The 25329-nt window shown below is 37.5% G+C and overlaps 1 pseudogene; it reads right to left on the reverse strand.

The window, feature by feature from the left end:
* Positions 1-3753: 3753 nt before the first annotated feature.
* On the reverse strand, positions 3754-3876 carry LOC118891459 (annotated as a pseudogene).
* Between the last annotated feature and the right edge of the window lie 21453 nt (positions 3877-25329).

Consider the following 25329-nt stretch of genomic DNA (forward strand, 5'->3'; position numbering starts at 1 on the left):
TAAACATTCCCATTTATTTTTTGTCACCTATGAAACTTTTCTCATCTTTCTGTCAACTTTGTATTCCTGAGTCTGAATAAATACAGTATCTGAAACCTCTTTCTCTTCCCCCTTTGCCAATAGATCTCAGCCACTAGAACTATTTTTTGTTGTTGTGGAAATGTACTGGCATACAATTCTATAACTTCTTGCTTAAAATTGTGCAAATTGAAATAGCATTCCAGAGCCCAGCTTTCTGGAAAAATAGCAGTGTTTCAACTTTTTTTCTTATGGTAGGAGGGAATTTTGGAGAAAAGCATCATAGAAAGGTGTTAAATATGATTCAGTTATGGACATATATGCTGGTCTCCTGCCCATCACTTTCTTTCTTGATACATGTGAAAATCGTCTATTTTTCCCTTCACAGTATGTATAGAGAAAACTAGAAGTGAAGAGTAAAATAGGAGATGGTCAAGGTGCAGAGTTTCTTTCTTTTTTAAAAAAATGGCTTTCTTGATATATAATTCACATATCATACAGTTCAACCATTCAAAGTGCACAATTCAGTGGTTTTTGGTACTTACCATAATTTCTTCTTCCAGTTTTATTGAGACTGTAATTGGCATATAGCAATATACAAGTTTAAGGTGTACAGCATAATGATTTGACTTACATACATCATGAAATGATTACCATAATAAACTTAGTGAGCATTCATGATCTCATATAGATACAAAATAAAAGAAAAAGAACAAAACTTTTTTCCTTGTGATGAGAATGCCTAGGATTTATTCTCTTAACAACATTCACATATAACATACAGCAGTGTTAATTATATTAATCATGCTGTACATTGCATCCCTAGTATTTATTAGCCTTATAACTGGAAGTTTGTACCTTTTGACCACCTTCATCCAATTCTCCTTCCTGCCACCTGTCACCTCTTGTAACCACAAATCTGATGTCTTTTTTTCTGAGTTTGTTTGTTTTTTGAAGTATAATTGACCTACAACACTATGTTAGTTCCTGGTGTACAATATAGTGATTTGATATTTCTATTCATTACAAATTGATCACACAATAAGTCTAGTTACCATCTGTCACCACACAAATATATTATTATTGACTATATTCCCTGTGCTGTACATTTCATCCCCATGACTCATTTATTTTGTACCTGGAAGTTTGTACCTCTTAATCTCCTTCACCTTTTCACTCCCCCCTCCCCTCTCCCCTCCCCTCTGGCAACAACCTGTTTGTTCTCTGTATCTATGGCTCTGTTTCTGTTTTGTTATATTTGTTCATTTTTGTTTTTTAGATTCCATATATGAGTGAACTCATATGGTACTTATCTTTCTTTGTCAGACTTGTTTCACTCAGCATAATACCCTCTAGGTCCATCTATGTTGTCACAAATGGCAAGATTTCATTCTTTTTTACGGCTGAGTAATATTCCGTTGTACATATATACCACATCTTCTTTATCTACTAGGTTACTTCTAGATCTTGGCTATTGTGTACATAGGGATGCATATATCTTTTCAAATTAGTGTTTTTGTTTTCTTTGGAAAAATATCCAGTAGTGGAATATGGTAGTTCTACTTTTTAATTTCATGAGGAACTTCCAAACTGTTTTCTGTAGTGGCTACACCATTTACATTCCTAGTGAACAAGGGCTCCCTTTTTTCCACATCCTCATCAACATTTGTTATTTGTTGACTTTTGGGTAATAGCCATTCTGACAGGTGTAAGGTGATATCTCATTGTGGTTTTGATTTGCATTTCTCTAATAATTAGTGATGTTGAGCACCTTTTTATGTGCCAGTTGGCTATCTGTATGTCTTCTTTGGAAAAATGTCTGTTCAGGTCCTCTGCCAATTTTGTATTGATTTTTTGTATTTTTGATGTTAAATTGTGTGAGTTCTTTGTATATTTTGGATATTAACCCCATATCAGATGTATCATTTGCCAATATCTTCTTCAATTTAGTAGGTCTCCTTTTCATTTTGTTGATAGTTTCCTTCACTATGCAAAAACTTTTTAGTTTGATTTAGTCCCATTTGCTTATTTTTGCTTTTGTTTTCCTTGCCTGAGGAGACAGAAGCAAAAACAAACAAACAAACAAACAAACAAAAAACGTACGTTGCTAAGACCAGTGTCAAAGAGTGTACTGCTTATGTGTTATTCTAGGATTTTTATGGTTTTAGGTCTTACATGTAAGTCTTTAATACATTTTGAGTTAATTTTTATAGATGATGTGAGAGTAGTCCCATTTGATTCTTTTGCATGTAGCTGTCCAGTTTTCCCAACACCATTTATATATGAGGCTGTCTTTTCCCCATTGTATATTCTTGCCTCCTTTGTCATAGATTAATTGACCATGTAAGTGTGTGTTCATTTCTGGGCTCTCTATTATGTTCCCATGATATATATGCTTGTTTTGTGCCAGTACCATACTCTTTTGATTACTGTAGCTTTAGAATATAGTTTGAAATCAGGGAGTGTGTTTCTTCCATTTTTGTTCTTCTTTCTCAAGACTGTTTTGGCTATTTGGGATCTTTTGTATTTCCATACAAATTTTAGAGTTATTTGTTTTAGTTCTGTGAAAAATGCCATTGGTATTTTAATGTGGAATTCATTGAATCTGTAGATTGCCTTGGGTAGTATGGTCATTTTAACAATATTCCTTCTTCCAATCCATGACCATGATATATCTTTCCATTTGTTTGTTTTTCCTTCAATTTCTTTCATCAGTGTCTTATAGTTTTCCAAGTACAGGTATTTTACCCCCTTGGTTAGATTTATTCCTAGGTATTTTACTCTTTTTGATACCATTGTAAATAGTATTTTTTTAAAAATTTCTCTTCCTGTTTGTTTGTTGCCAGTGTGCAAAAACACAGAAGATTTCTATATATTAATTTTCTATCCTGCAACTTTACTAAGTTAATTTATTAGTTCTAATAGGTTTTTGAAGTTGTCTTTAGGATTTTCTATATAGTGTATCATGTCATCTGAAAACATTGACAGTTTTACTTCTTCCTTTCCAATTTGATTTCTTTGATCTCTTTTTCTTGTCTGATTGCTGTGGCTAGGACTTTCAATATTATGTTAAATAAAAGTGACAAGAATGAACACCCTTGTCTTGTTCCTGATCTTAGAGGAAATTCTTTCAGCTTTTCACTGTTGAGTATGATGTTGGCTGTAGGTTGTTGTATATGGCCTTTTTTATGTTGAGGTATGTTTCCTCTATACCCACCTCCTGGGGAGTTTTTATCATAAATGGATGTAGGATTTTGTCAAAAGCTTTTTTTTTGCAGCAATTGAGATGATTATATATATATATATATTTTTTTTTTTTAACAGGAAAGTAGGATTTATTGGTGGGCACGAGTAAAGAGGGGACAGTGCCAAGGTACTCATGAATGCAGGTCCCACCAGTTGTCGAGGGGCTCATGATTAGAGATGTATTTGACCCCACAGCCATCTGGGCTGATCCACTTTTCTGCCACCATGTTTTCGAATACATCCACATTAAATTTAGTAAATGTCCACTTCTTAGAGATGTGGATCTTTTGGTGGCAAGGGAGCTTGAACTTGGTCGTGCATAGGGCCTCAATTATATGCTCCTTGTTCTGTAGCTTGATGTGAATGAACATGATGACTTGGCCAATGGGGACCTTGGCCACTTTTCATGGGGCTTTTCAAAGGCACCCAGCATACCTGTCTGGAGCCTAGATTGGGGAAAGCATGTCAGACTAAATGTCAGTTGGAAAGAGCTATCTCCAAGGTCCCTTAGGGCCACCCATTCAAGCAACAGGCTGCATACATTACTGAGGAGGCTGCTGTCTGCAGCCATTGCATACTGGGTCCCTAGGTTATATGATTTTTATTCTTCAGTTTGTTAATGTGATATATCACATTGACTGATTTGCAGGTATTGAACTATCCTTGCATTCCTGAGATAAATCCCACTTGGTCCTGGTGTATGATCCTTTTAATGTACTGTTGAATTCAGTTTGCTAATATTTTGTTGAGGATTTTTACAACTGTATTCATCAGGGATGTTGGCCTGTAATTTTCTTTTTTTTTAATATTGTTGTTGTCTGGTTTTGGTACCAGGGTGATGCTGACCTTGTAGAATCAGTTTGAAAGCATTCCTTCCTCTTCAGTTTTTTGAAATAGTTTGAGAAGGATAGGTGTTAACTCTTCATTAAATGTTGTGTAGAATTCCCCTGTGTAGCTGTCTGGTCCTGGGCTTTTGTTTGATGGGAGTTTTTTAAATTAATGACCAATTTCAATACCAGTAATTGGTCTGTTCATATTGTATATTTCTTCTTGATTCTGTCTTGTGAGATTGTATGTTTCTAGGAATTTATCCATTTCTTCTAGATTGTCAGATTTGTTGGCATATAATTGTTCATTGTATTCTCTTATGATCCTTTGTATTTCTGTGATATTGATTGTAATTTGTCCTCTTTCATTTCTGATTTTATTTATGTGGGCTCTCTTTTTTCTTGGTACGTTTGGCTAAAGGTTTGTCAGTTTTGTCTATCTTTTCATGGAACTAACTCATTTTCATTGATCTTTTCTATTTTTTTTTTTTTTAGTCTCTATTTCATTTATTTCTACTCAGATTTTTATCATTTCTTTCATTCTACTAACTTTGGGCATTGCTTGTTCTTCTTTTTCTAGTTCCTTTAAATGCACAGATTATTTTAGGTTTTTCTCGTTTCATGAGGTCAGTATGTATTGCTATGAATTTCCTTCTTAAAACTGCTTTTGCTGCATTTCATAGATTTTGGGGAGTTGTTTTTCCATTTTCATTGTCACAGCAGTTTTTGATTTTCTCTTTGATTTCTTCATTGACCCACTGATTGTTTAATAGCATGTTTTTTGGTATCCACGTGTTTGTGTTTTTTTTTCTTGTAGCTGATTTCTAGTTTTGTACTGTTGTGGTTGGAAAAGATGCTTGATATGATTTCAGTCTTCTTAAATTTATTGAGACTTGTTTTGTGGCCTAATATGTGATCTACCATGGAGAATGTTCCATGTGCACTTGAAAAGAATGTTCATTCTTTTGCCATTGGGTGTAATGTTCCGTATATATGTATTAAGTTTATCTGGTGTAATGTGTTGTTTAAGGCCAGAGTTTCCTTACTGGTTTCCTGTCTTAATGAATATATCCATTGGTATAAGTGAGGTATTACATCCCTTACTATTATTGTATTGCTGTCTATTTCTCCTTCTGTTTCTGTTAATATTTGCTTTATATTATTAGGTGCTCCTATGTTGGGTGCATAAATGTTTACAAATGTTGTATTATCTTGTTTGATTGACCTCTATCATTATGTAATGCCTTTCTTCATTTTTTGTTGTAGTCTTTGTCTCAAAGTCTACTTTGTCAGATATGAGTATTGATACCCCAGCTTTCTTTTCATTTCTATTTACATGGAATATTTTTTTCCATAACTTTTACATTCAGTGTCTGTGTGTCAGTTCTGCAGTGAGTCTCTTGCAGGCGCATATATAGGTAATTTTTTATTTTTAGTCCATTCAGCCATCCTATGTGTTTTGATTAGAGCATTTAGTACATTTACATTTAAAGTGATGATTGATAGATATATACTTATTGCCATTTTATTAATTGTTTTCTGGTTGTTTTTGTAGTTCTTCTCTGTTCCTTTTGTCTGCTTTTAGTCTCTTTTCTTGTGGCTTGATAATTTTTTTTAGCATTATCTTTGGGTTTCTTTTTATTTTCTGTGTATCCATTATAGGTTTTTAGTTTGCAGTAACCATGAAGTTCATAGCTATTGATATATATAGTAGTTTATATTAATCTGATATTTGCTTATATTCGAACACATTCTAAAAGTAGTTTTACTTTGTCCCCCACCACCACACATTTTATGTTTTTGATGTCATATTTTACATATTTTTTGGATATATCTTTCTTCTTTGTGTGGTCCCTAAATACTTATTGTAGTTATATAGTTGATTTTATGACTTTTGTCTTTTTTCTTTTATAAATTTATTTATTTATTTATTTATTTTTAGCTGTGTTGGGTCTTCGTTTCTGTGCGAGGGCTTTCTCCAGTTGCGGCGAGCGGGGGCCACTCTTCATCGCGGTGCGTGGGCCTCTCACTATCGCGGCCTCTCTTGTTGCGGAGCACAAGCTCCAGACGTGCAGGCTCAGTAGTTGTGGCTCATGGGCCCAGTTGCTCCGCGGCATGTGGGATCTTCCCAGACCAGGGCTCGAACCCGTGTCCCCTGCATTGGCAGGCGGATTCTCAACCACTGTGCCACCAGGGAAGCCCATGACTTTTGTCTTTTAACCTTCAGGTTAGCCTTTTAAGAAACTAATCCTCTGCCTTTATTATATATTTGCCTTTACCAGTGAAATTTTTTCTTTCATGTATTTTCTTATTTCTAGTTATGGGATTTTCTTTTCTGCTTAAAGAAGACCCTTTAACATTTCTTGTAAGGTTGGTTTAGTGGTGATGAACACTTTTAGTTTTTGCTTATCTGGGAAGCTTTTTATATCTCCTTCAATTCCGAATGATATTCTTGCCAGGTAGAGTATTCTTTTTTTTTTTTAAATTTTTAAAATTTTTATTATTTATGGCGTGTTGGGTCTTTATTTCTGTGCGAGGGCTTTCTCTAGTTGTGGCAAGTGGGGGCCACTCTTCATCGTGGTGCGCAGGCCTCTCACTATCACGGCCTCTTTTGTTGTGGAGCACAGGCTCCAGACGCGCAGGCTCAGTAATTGTGGCTCACGGGCCTAGTTGCTCTGCGGCATGTGGGATCTTCCCAGACCAGGGCTCAGACCCGTGTCCCCTGCAATGGCAGGCAGATTCTCAACCACTGTGTCACCAGGGAAGCCCTAGAGTATTCTTGGTTTGAAGTTTTTTCCTTTCAGCACTTTAAATATATCATGCCTCTCCCTCTCTGGCCTGCAAAGTTTCTGCTGAAAAATCATGATAGCCTTATAGAAGTTCCCATGTATGTGACTAATCGTTTTTCTCTTGCTGCCTTTAAAATTCTGTCTTTATCTTTAACCTTTGCCATTTTACTTATGATATATCCTGGTGTGTATCTCTTTGGGTTCATCTTGTTTGGGACTTCCTGTACTTTTTTTCCTGGATATCTGTTTCCTTCCCCAGGTTAGGGCAGTTTCCAGCCATTATTTATTCAGATAAGTTTTCTGCCCTTTCCTCTCTCTCTTCTCCTTCTGGGACCCCTATAAAGAAAATGTTATTGTGCTTGATGTTGTCCCAGAGGTCCCTTAAATTATGCTCATTTTCTTTAGTTTTTTTGTTTGGTTCTGCTGTTCTGATTAGGTGATTTCCACTATTTTGTCTTCCAGATAACTTATGTGTTTTTCTGTATTGTCTAATATGATGTTGATTCCTTCTAGTGTATTTTTCATTTAAGTTATTGTATTCTTCAGCCCTGATTGGTTCTTCTTCTATTTTTTCTCTTTGTTAAAGTCTCACTGTGTTCCTACATTCTTCTCCATGTTTGGTGAGCATATTTATGACCGTTCCTTTGAACTCTTTATCAGGCAAATACTTATCTCCATTTCACTAGGATTTTTTTTTTTTTTGGTGTGTGTGTGTGTATGAGTTTTTAGTCATGTTCTTTCATGTGGAACATATTCTGCTGTCTCCTGCTTTTGTTTCTTTCTGTGTTTGTTTCTATGAATTAGGTAAAACAGTTATTTTTCTCATTCTTGAAGTTATGGCCTTGTGTAGGTGTGTCCCCTATGTATACTGTGATTGCTGGGTGGCTTTGGCAGGCAGGCAGGGATGGAGTGGGCATAGGCTGGGGTGTCCTGGGGCATGCCAGGTTGGGGCCACCTTGGCAGTGTGGCTGGAGCTGGAGTGGGCGTATGCTAGGGGCATATTGCAGCAGCCAAGGCAGGTTGGCTAGAGTGCCATTTACTTTTAACTGCTACCTCTGTTCTGGGACTCAGAGTGAGTGAGTCTGTGCATGAGTCCTTTAAGAGTGGAGTCTCAGTTTCCTGAAACTCTCCTGCTCTCTGGGACATAAGCCCTGCTGGTTTTCAAAACTAGATATTATGGGGGCTTATCTTCACAATGCTGGTTTCCAAGGCTGGAGTGCCTGATGTATGGCTTGAACCCCTTGCTCCTTAGAGAGGACCTCTGAATGTGTGATATCCCCTCCTGCTTATGGGTTACTGTGTTAGATGTATGGGTTCTGACTCAGTTGTGCCTCTGCCTCTCCTACCTATGTCAATGTTGTTTTTTCTTTATATCCTTAACTGTAGAAGAACCTTTCTGCAAGTCTTCAAGTTGTTCTCAGGGAATGGGAATGGGAAAAATAACTGTTTTGGCTAATTCATAGAAACAAGCACAGAAAGTCAAACAAAAGGAGGAGACAGCAGAATATGTTCCAAATGAAAGAACAAGATTAAAAACTCACACACACACACACACACACACACACACACACACAATACCCTAGTGAAATGGAGATAAGTATTTGCCTGATAAAGAGTTCAAAGGAATGGTCATAAGTATGTTCACCATATTTGGAGAAGAATGTAGGAACACAGTGAGACTTCAACAAAGAGAGAGAAAATATAAGAAGAATAGATCAGGGCTGAAGAATACAATAACTTAAATGAAAGATACACTAGAAGGAATCAACAGAATATTAGAGTTGTAGTTTTGGTGTATCCATGGGAGGAGGTGAGCTCAGGATCTTCCTACTCTGTCATTTTTATCCCTCCCCCAAGAGGTTAAGCAACTTGTCCAAAATCACACAGTAAATAAGCGGTAGAGCACTATTGTGTAGGAATGTTTATATTTTAACTAGTAGTCAAAAACCTTGGATCCAGTTCTGATTTACCACTAGTTAATGACTATATGACCCTGTATAAATCATATAAGCTCTGCAAGTCTGTGTTTTAATGGGTAAGATGTGAAGTAGGAATACTCAGGGTCCTTTGCTTTATATGAATTTATTTAATGTTAAGAATAGTAGAATACAGACAACTGAATAAGCAGGGAAGATGTTTCTCACTTGAACATAATATTTTCTCTTATAGCAGAGTCCAAATGATTTTCCATTTTAAATAGAGAAAGTAGATCTTATCAAGTGTTTATAGAAACTGCAGATTGCTCAGACAGGCAATCCAATACCTCATTTGATACTAGTGAGAGGCAGATTATGCCTCAAACTTTAACACATGCTGAAGCCAATTCAGTGAATAAAGGAATATCTGAAAATGGCTCAAGTTTAAAGGAAGCCATATGTTTATTGAATGATATGACTTTGGGGACCACTTGAGAAAATAAAGGTTTTCTAAAATCTTCACAGTTAAGCCTAAAGCATGCATCCTTACAAATGTAAATTCTTTTAGTTATCAATGGTATAGCATACCTCTATAAAAACGAAAGGGAGGAAAATGGCCAACTGGAAATTGTTGATATTACTTCTTGACAAGGACTCATTACTGTCATGGAGCCCTATGTTTTCTTTTCCACTGAAAAATTTTAAGCACCAGAAAAGTTTAAAGGAGAGTACAGTTAATATCTATATACCCTACACCTATATTCAACAATTGTTAACATTTTACCATATTTTCTTTATCCCTTTCTATATCTAAGTTTTGGTAGAACCATTTGAAAGTGAGAAGCAGATATAACTTGCTCCTGTATACATTAGCATGCATCACTTTAATAATAGGATTATTCTCCTGCATATACACAATACTGTTATCTAAATTAAAAATAGTTTTATAATGTTTATATCCAGTCCACATCCTGTAACATTCTATTCTATAATATTTGATGTCCTGTCCAATATTTAGTATCCAGTCCAATTTCTCCAATTGTCCCAAGAATGTCATTTAAATCTTTATATTTTGAATGAGGATGTAATCAAGATTCACACATTGCATTTGGTTGTTATGGATATTTAGGATCTCTTAATTGAGAACATCCCCCTGCCCTCTTGTTGTTGTTGTTGTTTTGGTGGCATTGATTTATGAAGAGTCCAGGCCAGTTGTCATGTAAAGTGTCCCAAATTTTGGATTTTTTTGATTGCTTGTTTATGATGTTATTGAACTTGTACTGCTATTTCCTATACTGTCTGTAAATTGTAAGGTAGGTCTGGAGGCTTGATTAGATTCAAGTTAAACCTTTTTGGAAAGACTATTTCACATGTATTGTATATTTTTAATTGCATCACATGACACATGCAAGGTTAGGTTGTCCTGCTGTTAGAAACTCAAGGTTGGCTCTTTGGTTAAGGTAACTACTTATGCTCTATTGTAAAGGTATATATATATTTTGATTTGCAATTTGCAAGTAATCTATGGGGAGAAACTTTGTACCATGGGACATTTTTTCACTCAGTGGTTTTACTGTCCATTGAGGAGCCTTGCCTAAATCAATTTTTAAGGTAGGGGTAGCAATGTGGTTATTTTCTAATTTCCATTATTACTTTTACATTTATTATGAAATAAGAACTTTTTTTTCTCCCCTTTTTTTGTCTCTCTTTCTTGAGTTTCATTATGGTTCATGGATGGCTGTTTACTCAGTACATTATATTCATTATGGTCATTATTCTTTTAGATGCTCACATTTGTTTCAAAGGCCAGTGGAAACCCCTTCAAGCTGGCTCTGGGTCTCTTAGTCTTCGAGTGCTTCCTTGCTTTTTAACATAATGAGATGCCCTAGGCTAATCTTGTACATTTCCTTCCCAAGACCTAAAATCAGCTGATTTTCCCAAAGAGCCCCAGTATATGTACTAGTGGAAAATTAGAAGCCAAGATCTAGGGGCTAGATATCTTCATTCCTACTGAACTATGATTGCTTTTTGAGTCTTTTCAGTGGACAGAGATAGGAATATATTTTTAAAAGTCATGAGTTCATATCCATGTTTGTAATTAGATTTAATATTACAGCATTTTTCTTAGTTTTGTTTCCTTTATTATTCATGTTTTCTCAAATATATGGAGTGGGGGAAAAAAGGATAGGGAAGGGACAAGAGGCAATTAAGGGAACAGTTTCAGGTAGAGTGCCACAGGGGGAAGTTTCAGCCTGATCCTTCAGGGGAACTCTGGAGGTTAAGTTAATCCTGCAGGTGGGAGGGTCACCAGCTTTCACTCCCACTCCCAGGCAAGGGAGCTGGACTTTCATCCTCAACATTTGTCAGTAACTCTCAAGAGCTGCTCCCAGGGAAAGTAAATTCTGAGGCACTTGGTTCTCTGCAAGTGTAGGTGAGGGTCTGACACTGTCTGCTACAAATTATAACTCTGGTTTAGAATGGAATTACTTTCCTAACCATCATTTTAGAAAAACAGCCATAAATACTGTTATTAATCAACCATAAACAATAGCTCCATCTATATTTAATAAAACTTTCTAACAGGTATTTAAATGAATAACCAAATAACCACATAAATGTGTATTTCAGATGAGGCTTATCATTATGTGCAATACAAAGTTCTCTTTAATTCCTGCTTTATTTCTACTTCAACAAATCAGAATTCACTGTCATTAAGGTCATGATATTTATAAGGGGTTCTCTCTGAGGAGAATTTTTCGGGGGTGGGACCTAGGACAACTTGGTGGATTTTGGGAAACGAATTCAGAAATTTCTGTTTTGTTGTCCTATTCTCATTGCGGATTTTCCTGTAGAAAAGAGGCAGTAAAGACCACTCACGGGCTCTTATATATTGCCTTGGAAACAGCCTTTCCATTTCCTTGAGCTGCCATCTCAATGGCAGCAATGGCAGCTTCACCTTGATTCTTGACAAGATTCAGGCAGATCCATCTTCAATTTGCATGAGTCAACTGATTTGCATTGACTTGTCTCGTTCTTTACTCCTACCATGTACCATTGTTTTCCAGCATCAAAAAGACAAAAAACTCTGGGATAATTTAGCTTGTTAAGTCTCTGAATCACAAATTCCTTTTCTGCCGCAAAGTCTGTCCTTAGCCCTAACAAAGAATCACAATCACTTCCTTAAAAAATGAAAATGCATAAAGTATTGGAGCTATTCCCTCCCAACCCCAAACTGACATAATGGGGTTTACCTCTCCCAGTGAGCATTTGTTTTTTCTTCAGAAAGTCCTCTTGGGTGGTCATTTACTTATTCCAAATAATTTAGGAATTCATTCTTTGGGATCATCATCTAAAATGCCGTAGGTTGGGTTCCCCAGAAGCAGACACTTTCAGCAGAGTTTGAGGTGACAGATGTTTATTAGAGCTCAACTCCTGTGAAGGGATGGGGAAAAGCAGGATTGGGTAGAGGGAGAAATTGAACTGTGATGCAGGCCTGACAAAGACTTGACTGACCTGGGGCAGACAGCTATGGGGCAAGACTTGCTTGTTAGGGTGTTTTGCTTCAGGCCACAATGACTGTGACTTTATACTCCTCCTTGCTCAGTCACTGGAAGCAGGCTGTCCCCAGAGTGGCATGACTTTGGGCAAGGAGGCTCTCTGCAACTGAAGCAGACCCTGCAGGAGCTGACAGCTGGAAGGGGCATGTGGGGTGGGGACACATATATTCATGTCTAGCACATAGAACCATTTACAAGCCCAAGGAAAAACTCAATCTTATTACAATATTGTTACATCTCTTGCTCAGCTTTACTGAATGTGAGGACTGAAAGGTTTATAGAGACTTCCTGGTCTAACCACTCCCCTCTCCCCCACATTTTAGTGATGCCTGAAATTTCTCCCCTGAAACACTGCACTGACATAAGGTGGCACAATGCCTTCCTGCACCCCACTTTCCCCATCCAGCTACCACCCTTCCTACTCACCTCCAAGGAACACAAATGACTTTACCACTTCACAGGTATATTTTCTCACTTAGATTGGCATAAGAAGGCACAAAAATTTTAGGGAAAGAGAAGAGAAGGAAGGTAAAAATTGGGAGGAAAAGATTCTTAGGGGTTATAACCATGATTTGTGAGAAATACCCAGAAAAGCCTAGATCAGTCTCCAAATGCTGATGAGTAATTGGAGAACAAAACAGACTTCATGAAAAGGTCCTCTGTCTTTTTTTTTTTTAAATTTTATTGAAGTATAGTTGATTTACAACGTTGTGTTAATTTCTGCTGTACAGCAAGTTGACTCAGTTATACCTTTCAACACTTTGTTGGAACTCTTGCAAAAATTATGTAGAGGTTTGTTTGGGGAACCTAAGGAAAAAAATGTTTTAAAGGTCCTCCTTCACTGGTATTAATGGCCAGATCTATGAATAGGTAGGTCACCTCCAACCCCCATTCTCTCAACAGAGTAGCTGTGTGACAGTTCTCATAAACCATTCATTCATTTATCCATCAAGTGTTTTTTGAATGTCTATTACGTGCTAGGCCCCATGCCAGGCCCAGGAGACAGTGGGGAACTGTACTATGGCATAAACTGGTTCACAGCCAAAGTTGGCCAACAACTTCAGCCAGAACTTCTGGCTGTTTCCCTCTGATTTTGACATCTTTTTCCAGGTTGTGCTACACCTATTAATTTATATGAAGGTATTCTTAAAGCTCAGTGTGACAGTTTTATTTTTGTTTTGAAACATTTCACTTTTCTTAATCCAAAACCTCTCCTTCCAGGGTCTGAGGGAAGCTGAGGATTGGCTTTCATTGTTTATTTTCCTCCCTGTCTTCTCCCTTTTTTCCTTCTCTGTCTGCTCCTCTCTCCTTCCTTTGCTGTTTGGGCTGGCAGTCAGGATTCTAAGGAGGGACGTTGCTGGTCTGGAGAGGGTGAGGGGGTGGGAAAAGGAAAGGGAGGATTGGGGGATGTCTTCTGAGGCTCCCATCAGGAAGCTGGTGGACTGATTAAGTCCATTAATAGTAATAGCTAATGATTCTATAACATCAACCATGTGCTAGCACATATGTTAACTCATTAAATCCTTTTAACAATCCAGTAAGTTAAGTTCTTCTGATATTTTTAAATCCCTATTTTATAGATGAGGAGATCAACATACAGAGGTCCACACAGATAATTGTCAGAGTTAGGAATGAATTTAAGTTCTTTACTCCACACTCTAAGCCACTACACCCAAGTACCCTTTGAAAGTGAGGGCATCTGTCTGCTGAGGCACCTCTAACTCAGTGCTTCTCAACTGGGGGCAGATTTGCCTCCCTGGGGACAATTGGCAATGATTGCAGGCATTTTTGGTTGTCATGACTGGGGGCAGATACTGGGGGCATCTAGTGAGTAGATACCAGGGATGCTGGTAAACATCCTACAGTGCACAAGCCAGCGCCCTATAACGCAGAAGTATCCAGCCCAAAAAGTCAATAGTGCCAGCTGAGAAACCTTGCTCTGTCTGGTGTATACTCCCTGTGAAGCCTGAGCAGAAAACCACAATGTGACTACTATCTATCTTTGGCAAGAAACAAGAATGGTTATATATGCAACCAGATACTTCACTGGCTTTTAGCATTCATTCATGTCATACTGTTGACATATATGGAGCCACTCATTACCTCAGCTCCTTGGAGGTAGTTTCCCCCTCCTTCATTAATTACTTCAAGGTACACGTTACCTATATTTTTCAAAAAAAGTTTTTGAACCAAGATGTAGAACCTTAAGTTCGGCTGTTTAAGTTTCACCTTGTTTGTTATTCCCTATTTTTCCAGGGTCCATCTTTCTGAACCCTGATTTTGCTTTCCAGTATATAGACTAACACTGTCAACTTGGTGCCACTGGCAGACATAATAATTATGATTTCTGTGTCTTCATCCATGCTGCTAATAAACTCTTAGAGGGGGCCACCAACTGAGCCCTGGAACATACCACTAAGTGCTGTATTTCAGAGCACTGTTTCATGAATGCACATCTTTGCGTCAGCTATATCAGTGATATCTGGGAAACTTAAAAATAAATAATTCCTAGGCCCGATTTTGGACATTCTGTTTTCAAGTACTCTGTTTTCATGAATCATGCATCTTTAAAGCACTTCCTAGGGTTGTGATTTTGATCAGCAACAATACTGGGAACGATTGTTCTAATTTGACAGTAATCCATAGCTTCAACTGGCAGTGAATCTCCCTTACCTATTTTATCCATATCTCTCCTTCTAAAGATGGATGTATATTGATGAACTATGGCCTGTATAACAAAGGAAGTAATGTTGATTTGCAATAATATGGGACCTAGAAGTGCATTGTGATTTGTAGGCATTAAAAAAGTGTTTGCTAAGTAAATGAATGAATGACTGACTGACTGAATGAATAAATGACCAGTTGTGGTGTCTAATGCAATCTTTAATTTCTAAATGAATATTTGCTAAACAATGACACCAAATTTGCTGGTCTATAATTTCTGGAAACCAAAATTTTCTCTCCCCGTGTCCCTGTCCCTCTTGGAAAACTGGTACAACATTTCCTCTCTCTCACCTTCAGGAGCCTTTTTCATTCTTCATGACTTCTCAAATCATTGATGGTATAAGCACTTTAAATGCCCTGAAGGTAATTCATCTGGATTTGAGCGGTTGGATTCATTTACATAGCTGGGCAGAACATTAATTCTCTTTAATGTTGGACTTAGTTCTTCCCAGTCAATATTTGTTTTCTCCTTTCTGGTTTGGAAATCGTTCTCCCTGGTGAGATGGTTTGCAAAATAAGAATTCAATTGCATGGCTCTCTCTGTTTTGAATCATCTTCCCTAATTAGTGATTCTACTCCATCCTCGCTTAGTTTCTCATTGGCAACTAAGGAAAAAAAAACCCAAACAACAAAACTCAAAAAACTTTTTTTTAAAGCACTGTTCACAAGCCCCATCTGATTCTTGGCCAGTTTTGCTGACACTATTTTTCCAAGTGTGTGGCTCTAACTTATTCCCTAATTAAGTACCTCTTCCTCCTTTTATAGACGACAGTTTCTCCACAGTGACACAATTGACATTTGAGCCAGATAATTCTTTGTTGTAGCAGCTGTCCTATGCATTATAGGATGTTTAGCAGCATCTATGGCCTTTATTCAATAGATGCCAGCAGCAACGCCTGTGATAACCGATAATGTCTCCAGAACATTGCCAAATGTCTCCTGGGGGGTAAAATTTCTCCCTGTTGAAAACCACTGCTATAAATGTTACAAAACAAAAACAAAAATCCAAAACCTGAACCCAAGTGTAGATGCATTGAATATTTGTTTCTACTCCACAATTAAATAGTTAGAGTTTTACTTCCTAGAGTATTGCTTCATCCTTAAAAATGGCAGTGGCTGTTTTTAGTTTAGGATGGAAGAGATGGGGTACACATACTGAAACAGGAAGGAAAAGGGCAGGGCACAACTTTTAAAAGAATAACATAGCCATAGGATATGACAAAAACTGGTTAGAACTAACTAGATCAAAGATGGCGGAAGATTCCATTTCCAGTAGATGCTGATCCTCATTATACACTCATTGTAATACATTAGCATCTAAATGACACACCCACCAGTGCCATGACAGTTCTCAGGCCAACCATAAAAGGTTAAAAGGTGGGTGGTGACCCACTTCCTGGAAATCCCCACCCCTTCCCCAAAATAATTGTAATAATCCTCCCACTCATTAGCCTATGAAATTCCCCAGCCCATAAAAACTAACCACACCATATTTTGGGGCCTCTAGCCTTCGAGACGGCCCACACTCTGTCGAGTGTGTTTCTCTCTGAATAAATCCACTTCTTACCTATCACTTTGTCTCTCACTGAATTCTTCCTGCCACGAGACACCATGAACCTGAGCTTCATTAAGTCCTGAGACCAGGTGCGTGATGTCAATTAAAAGACCATGGGTTCAAGTCCCAATCTGAGTTACATGGTTTCAGCACTACCACTCTCCCATATGGTAGTCACTGCAGGCATCACTAGTTGGTCTTTATTTTTTTTTAAATCACTGAGCTGTATGCTCCCTCATAGTCCCTCTCATTACTGGGCTCCAGGCAGACAATTGATTGGCATTAGAGTATGAAATGGAACCCATTCACCACCCATTTATTTTAGAGTTTCTTGTAGGACATCCAGGATTTTTCTTTGAACCCTCTTGAAATTTTGTTCCTAAAACCTGGGGCACATGCTTGACTGTACCTAATGTCTCATTTCTTTATCATCATAAATCCCAAGGTTAGAGGGTTATTTTCTCACAATATTCCTGCCAGTTTTAACCAGTTTTTCCTTGTTGATCAGAATCAAGTCCAGAGTAACAAATCCTCCTATTGCTTCTTCTAATTTATGAGAAATGAAGTAACCAAAATCTGTCAGACTAGTTTTCATCTATCATACTGGCAAAGCTCAAAACTGTTGAAAATATACAGGGCTGACAAGGGTGTAATGAAATGCATTATAGAAAATGATACAACCTTTTTGAAAGACAAACTGTTAATATCTATCACATTTCTAAAATATGCATTCTCTGGCCATCATCAAAAAATCTACAAACAATAAATGCTGGAGAGGGTGTGGAGAAAAGGGAACCCTCTCACACTGTTGGTGGGAATGTAAATTGATACAGTCACTATGGAGAACAGTATGGCAGTTCCTTAAAAAATAAAAAATAGAATTACCATATGATCCAGCAATCCCACTACTGGGCATATACCCAGAGAAAACCATAATTCAAAATGAGTCATGTACCACAATGTTCATTGCAGCTCTATTTACAATAGCCAGGACATGGAAGCAACCTAAGTGTCCATCAACAGATGAATGGATAAAGAAGATGTGGCACATATATACAATGGAATATTACTCAGCCATAAAAAGAAATGAAATTGAGTTATTTGTAGTGAGGTGGATGGACCTAGTATCTGTCATACAGAGTGAAGTAAGTCAGAAAGAGAAAAACAAATACTGTATGCTAACACATATATATGGAATCTAAGAGGTTCTGAAGAACCTAGAGCCAAGACAGGAATAAAGACACAGATGTAGAGAATGGACTTGAGGACACAGGGAGGGGGAAGGGTAAGTTGGGATGAAGTGAGAGAGTGGCATGGACATGTATACACTACCAAATGTGAAATAGATAGTTAGTGGGAAGCAGCCACATAGCACAGGGAGATCAGCTCAGTGCTTTGTGACCACCTAGAGGGGTGGGATAGGGAGGGTGGGAGGGAGACGCAGAGGGAGGGGATATGGGGATATATGTACACATCTAGCTGATTCAGTTTGTTATACAGCAGAAACTAACATACCACTGTAAAGCAATTATACTCCAGTAAGATGTTAAAAAAACTTTATGCATTAAAATCCAGAAGAAAAGGCTGAGGTCAGCCTGTGAGGCAAAAGCAGTAAATGGAACCACAAAATAAAAGGTCAGTCTCTACAGAAAAGCAATTTAGAATCTATTGCCAGTGACAGAGAAGCTTCTCAATATACCATATATCACCTCTATACATTAAAGGTACTGTATATTTAATTCAAGAAAGATAAACCTAACAGCCAAATGAAGAGAAGAAAATATGCATCTTAATATCTAATTACCATTCAGGACCCCAATAATTTAAGGAACCCACTGAAACATGTTAGATTAATGTTGTTATAATTTGGTTTTGATTATAATACTAGGATCTTCATTCCCACTGACTCATTACAATCTGTTAATTAAAAGGATATCTATTACAGCTTCTTTTTAAAATTGTCATGAACTTTTATTCTAGGATTGTCTCTAGGATTAAAGTTCATTCTGCTTTTAGTCTCATATGTTTCCACATCAACTGTACTTGTACCATAACTGATGTCTCTAACAGGAAAAGTTAATTTATGTTTAGTGTACCATTCCATAAAATCGAGTATGTATATGTGTGTTGTGTGTATAAAGTTTTTAGAAACATTTATTTTGAAATTTTACAATAAAAATTCTGCTAGTCAAAATATTAAACAAGTTCTCTAGACATTTTATCATTCCTGAAAACATCTGGGCAAAAGGTTTTAGAATGGATCACAGTATGGTACAAACAGATATCATGACTCAGAATACAAGTGAACAGAAATCTATGAGCTGCTTAGCAGACAAGAAAATTATTAGCTGGTATAATATGCTAAAACTTCGTGAAATTAAGATAAGGGCTTTCTGCAGCCACAGTAAAGTTCTGGTCACATTCTTTAAGTTCTTCTTACATAGACATATGACTAATAGCATAAGCAAATTTCAATCAAGTAAGAAGAGCTTAAGTGTAGAAAATACATGATCAACCCAGTTTCTTCCTTGCTGTACCACAGGGCATAGCTACATGCCATCTGGTGATTATTAGGCAAGAAAGCTGCCATCTGCCACTTCTGCTAATATGTAAGAGAGGGGTAGCTCTCCCCACCCTGTAAGCCTAGGAGATTCTCTTATGGCTGTTTACATGCCCCAGAGCTCCAATTGGAGATAGAATTTACCCTGTGTGTGTGTGTGTGTGTGTGTGTGTGTGTGTGCACCCAACATATTCAGTACCAAAGTGAGATAGCCCTTTCTTACAGCCTCTTAAGTGGCATAGGAGTCTGTGCTTGGCCAGGTTAACTCACCCTACAACAAGCCTCTTCTATCCTGCCTGACTCAAAGCCAAGATACTATTAAATACAACCTAGGGAGACAAAACTGGATTGTAGCCATAAAAATAGATTACAAATTGGACAGAAATAGAATCTAAGGTGTGAAAAGCACTTGTTTGTCCTTCTGCTTTACATCCCTTCAAGGGAAGGTAGAAGCTAAATCATCCTCATACTTTTTCCATAGGCTCCATAGGAGTATTTTTAAGGTGTCATATCTTTCCTTATGCCAGACAGAAGTTCATTTCCTTACATTAAAAAAAAAAAGAAGGCATAAAATTATTTCAAAGGAGCCTTAGCTAAGATCCAAATTTCAACTATTTCTAGACATCAATGTGACAATAGGGAGAAAAAAACAGGATGTATAAACAGACATAAATTTTTCTCCAAATTGTGTCAGGCTTGTCAGTTTCTCAAATCTTTGCATATAATGGGTGCTTCATATATATTTCTTGAGTAAATGAATGAATGACTGAATAGAATAGACTAAAGCGAATGACTCCATAGAATGGGATCAAGTGACTCCACTTAAGGATTCAATCTCACCTACAGAAGTTTTATATTCTAAAGAAGTAAAGAATGAAATTTTAAAAATTCCCTAAATAACCTGCAGTATGACTCTATTCTTAAAACATCAGTACAGCAGGCTGATGTAGTACAAAGATGACAGGAATCTGATTCTGGATTTCTAGGTTCTAGTCTCAATTCTTAAAGTTATTGTAAATTTTGGAGTGAATCAGTTCTACTCTCTAGGCCTCAGTTTTCTCTTCCTTCAAAGAATCACTCTTACTTGCACAAACCCATCCAGGGCTTTGGATGCCAGGAAAACCTATAAGACAATGAATGGAAATGGAGTCATATGCATCCACAAAAGTATTAAATGCTTATCAGAAATCTGTGTAGAGCAAGCTGCTAAACAAAATAAGCTTTTTCCAGGAAATATTTATAAAACCTTTGCCTAAAGTGGCACAGGAGAACTTCTACCTCCAACCAAGATGAAATAACAAGGACTGGATTTACCCTATTGCCTTGACAACTAAAAAGCAGGACAAATGAATGAAACAGCTCTCAAGACATTGGATATAAGAAAACAAACAAACAAACAAAAAAACCATGATCCCAAAAAGAAACAGAAAACAAACGTGGTGAGATCTAATATTGCTGCCATCTTACTGCCTAGATAAAGTTTCTAGGCCAAGGCACAGGATTCATTCAGAGCCCAGATGTAGCCCTGAGCTTAGGAGACAAAGCTGGAAATCTGGGGAGGTCAGGACAACCAGAGTTCATAGGACAGGTTATCGGAGAAGAGGGTTACACAGAGAGAGAACACCAGAAATCTGCAGAAAGTCTACTCAAGACTTCACTTGAGTACTGATCATCACATACTTGTTAGAAAACCACCCAAGTCTGAGCAAATAACAACCTAAAAGTAATAGAGGCAATAATGCTTGAAGTTCACAAAGGGATGGAGATAGTGTCTGTTCCCAAAAGCCAAAGTGAGAGTATTTCACACCCTGCAGGGCATCAGTCAGAGTTCAGAGAAGAGTCTCACCTCAGTGGGTGGAAAAGTAACTCTAGAATAAATGCAGTTCTGGTCTCACCTAACAAAAGTTTAAAAAATTGTCTCAAGAAGATCACTTTATTTCCAAATAGCTGAATTACATCCCAGAACAAAGTTCATGAATATTTATAGGAATACAAAATATCCAGTACATTACAGTGTAAAATTCATAATATCTGGCTTCCAATAAAAAATTACCAGTAATGAAAAGAAAATATATCCCATAATGAGGAGGATATTTAATCAATCAAAACTGATCCCCAAATGACACTATAGAATTAGTAGATGACTATTAAAATAGTTGTTATAACTATATTTCATACACTTAAAAAGCCAGAGGAAAGATCAAACTTGTTAAGCAGAGATGTTAAAGATATAAAAAGTGACTCAGGAAAGGGTCCAAGATGGTAGCTTAGGAAGACCCTGAGCTCACCTCCTCCTACAGACAACACTGAATCTACACCTACATATGGAGCAATTCCTCCTGAAGAAGACCTGAGGGCTTATTGAACTGCTTCTTTACATAGAAGGACCATATAAAAATGGGTAGGAAAGATGGAGAAACAGTGTCCATGGAACCCCACTCCTGAAGTGGTGACCCACAATAGAGATGGATATTACTGAGGGACCGGAGCCCTGGGACACAGCAAAAACCCAGCAGTTTAAAGGAAACCTAGACCATACAGAAAAGAAATCCATTTACTAAACTTAGAGCTTCTGCCAAACAAGTGGGGAACTGCTGGAGTCCTCTCTGGGGTTGGAGGTACCTGAGAACACCATTGTTTGAATCCCTCCAGGACTCCTCCTGGCCTGTGTCCACTCTAGCTCCAGCTGTCCTGCCAAGGCAGCCTTGATGTAGTGCTCCCTCGGACTGCCCCAGGCCGGTGCCTGTTCCACTGCCAACTGTCCCACCAAGGTGGCCTCAATGTGGCCCTCCCCAAGACTACCCCTGGCCTGTGCCTGCTCCAGCTGCAGCTGTCCTGCCAAGGAAGCCTTGGTGTCTTGGTTCCCAGGGATTGCCTCAGTCCTGGATCCACTCCACCTCCAGTCACCCCACCAAGGCAACCTCACTGTGGCTCTTTCTGGGGACTGACACTGGCATATGCCTGCTCCAGCTCCAGCTGCCTTGCCAAGGCAGCTGTGGCATCACACACCCTAGGATTATCCTTGACCTGCGCCCACTCCAGCTCCAGCCATCCTGCCAAAGCTGCTGGGCTCAAGCAGTCTACACAGAGGATGCTCCCACACAAGCCCACTCCTTCAAGACTAGGAGAGGTAGCTATATTGTTTAATTCATAGAAACAAACACCAAATGTCAAACAAAATGAGGTGACAGGAGTATGTTCTAAATGAAAAAACAAAATAAAACTCCAGAAGAAAAACCCTAACAAAATGAAGAAAAGTATTTACCTGTTAAAGTGTTCAAAGAAATGGTCATAAGGATGCTCGCTGAACTTGGAAGAAGAATGGAAGAACTCGGTGAGAACTTCACCAAAGACTTAGAGTATATAAGAAAGAACCAATCAGAGCTGAAGAATACAATAACTGAAATGAAAAATACACTAGAGGGAATCAACAGCAGATTAGATGATGCAGAAAAGCAGATAAGTGATGGAAGATAGAATAGAGAAAATCACCCAGTCAGAAGAGCAAAAAGAAGAAATAATTTTAAAAATTAAGGAGAGCTTAAGGGACCTCAGGGACAACATCAAGTATACTAACGCTTGCATTATAGGGGTCCCAGAAAGAGAAGAGAGAGATGATGGGACAGAAAACATATTTAAAGAAATAATGGCTGAAAACTTCCTTAACCTGGGGAAGGTAACAGACATACAAGTATAGGAAGCACAGAAGGTCCCAGATAAAATGAACCCAAAGACGTCTACACCAAGACATATCATAATTAAAATGGCAAAAGGATGAAGACAGAATATTAAAAGAAGCAAGAGAAAAACAGAGTCACACCCAAGGGAACCCCCATAAGGCTATCAGCTGATTTTTCAGGAGAAACTTTGCAGGCCAGAAGGGAGTTACGTGATATATTTAAAGTGATGAAGGGAACAAAACATAGCATTTTAAGTCTTATCCACAGAAATCAGACAAGAAAAAGAAATAAAAGGCATCCAAATAAAACAGTTACTATTTGCAGATGACATGATACTATATATAGAAAAACCTTAAAGAGGCCACCAAAAAAGTATTAGAATCAATCAAGTAATTTAGCAAAGTTTCAGGATACAAAATTAATATGTAGAAATCTGTTGTATTTCTAGACACTAATTAAGAACTATCAGAAATTAAAATGAAGAAAACAATCCCATTTACAATTGCATCAAAAAGAATACAATACCCTGGAATAAATTTAACCAATGTGGTGAAAGATATGTACTCTGAAAACTAGAAGACATTGAAGAAAAAAATGAAGATGACACAAATAAATAGAAGGATATACTGTGCTTGTAGAATGGAAGAATAATATTGTTAAAATGTCCATACTGCCCAAAGTGATTTACAGATTCAATGCAATCTCTATCAAAACACCAGTGGCATTTTAAACATAACTAGAACAAATAATCCTAAAATTTGTATGGAACCATGGAAGACCCCGAGTAGCCAAAGCAATCTTGACAAAGAAGAACAAAGCTGGAGGTTTCATGTTTACAGACTTGAAACTATACCACAAATCTACAGTATTCAAAACAGTATGGTACTGGCACAAAAACAGATCAGTGAAACAGAATAGAGAGCCAAGAAATAAACTCATGCTTACATGGTCACTTAATTTACAACAAAGGAGCAAGAATATGCAGTGGGGAAAAAACAGTCTCTTCAATAAATGGTGTGGAGAAAATAGACAGCTACATGCAAAAGAATGAAATTGGACACTTTCTTACTTGGTCCAGTAGGTAGTATGCTATGTGACATTAATCTTAGCAATTTTTTTTAAAAGATATGTCTTCTCAGGCAAGGGAAACAAAAGCAAAAATAAACAAATGGGACTATATAAAACCAAAACAAACAAACAAACAAACAAAAAAACCAAAACCCTTTTGTACAATGAAGGAGACCACAAATAAAGTAAAAAGGGAACCTCCTGAAGGGTAGAAGATATTTGTAAACCATATATCCAAGAAGAGATTTATATTTTAATTATATAAAGAACTCATACAACTCAATATTAAAAAAAAACCCAACGTAACACAAAATGGGCAGAACATCTGAATAGACATTTTTCCAAAGAAGATATACAGATGGCTGACAGGCACATGAAAAGGCATTCAACCTCAATAATCATCAAGGACATGTAAACAAAAACTCACAAGATATCTCACACCTGTAAGAATGGCTATTATTTGAAAGAAAAGTAACAACAACTGTTGGTAAAGATGTGGAGAAAAGGAACCCTCGTCTACTGCTGGTGGGAATGTAAATTGGTCCAGCCACTATGGAAAACAATATGGGGGTTCTTCAAAAAAATAAAATCAGAAATACCATATGATCCAGCAGTTCTATTTCTGGATATTTATCTGAAGAAAATGAAATCACTAATTTGAAAGATGTATGTACCTCTATGTTCATTGCAGCATTACTTACAATAGCCAAGATATGGAAGCAATCTAAGTGTCCATCAACAGATGATTGAATAAAAAAAAATGGTATGTATGCACACACACACATAAACACACACACACACACACACACATACACACACACACCAAAAACCCAACAAAAACTTCATAGAACTAGTGAGTTCAGCAAGATCACAGATAAAAGATAAACATACAAAAATCAATTGTATTTCTAGAATCTCAAGGGACCCTGAATAGCCAAAACCATACCAAAAAAGAACAAATTTAGAGGGCTTACACTCCCTGATTTCAAAGCTTATTACAAAACTACAGTAATCAGAACAGTGTGGTACTAATGATTTGCAAGTGATATTTGTAAAAAATAACAGAAGATCTTTTGCCAACAAATTGCCTGATAGCCTATCAATTGGGGATTGGATTAATATTTACCCCCTTAAAGACTAAGACAAAGGCAGAGGATGAGGTAGGGGTGGCATAGATATAGATTTAATGAGAGACTATACTAAGGGGCAAAGCAGAGGTACAAACAAAGTTCCAATAGGAACAAAGGCAGAAATCTTAAGTCTTCCTGGAGGCATGCAAGAAGCCATTATAAGCAAAGTGGTAATATTGGAATTGCTTTAAAGGATGAGTGGGAATATGACAGGTGGAAAAAGGACAAAAGTGAATAGTAGGGCGAGGGAACAGAATGA

The sequence above is a fragment of the Balaenoptera musculus genome, chromosome 2 (genome assembly GCF_009873245.2).
Source record: "Balaenoptera musculus isolate JJ_BM4_2016_0621 chromosome 2, mBalMus1.pri.v3, whole genome shotgun sequence".
Classification (NCBI taxonomy): domain Eukaryota; kingdom Metazoa; phylum Chordata; class Mammalia; order Artiodactyla; family Balaenopteridae; genus Balaenoptera; species Balaenoptera musculus.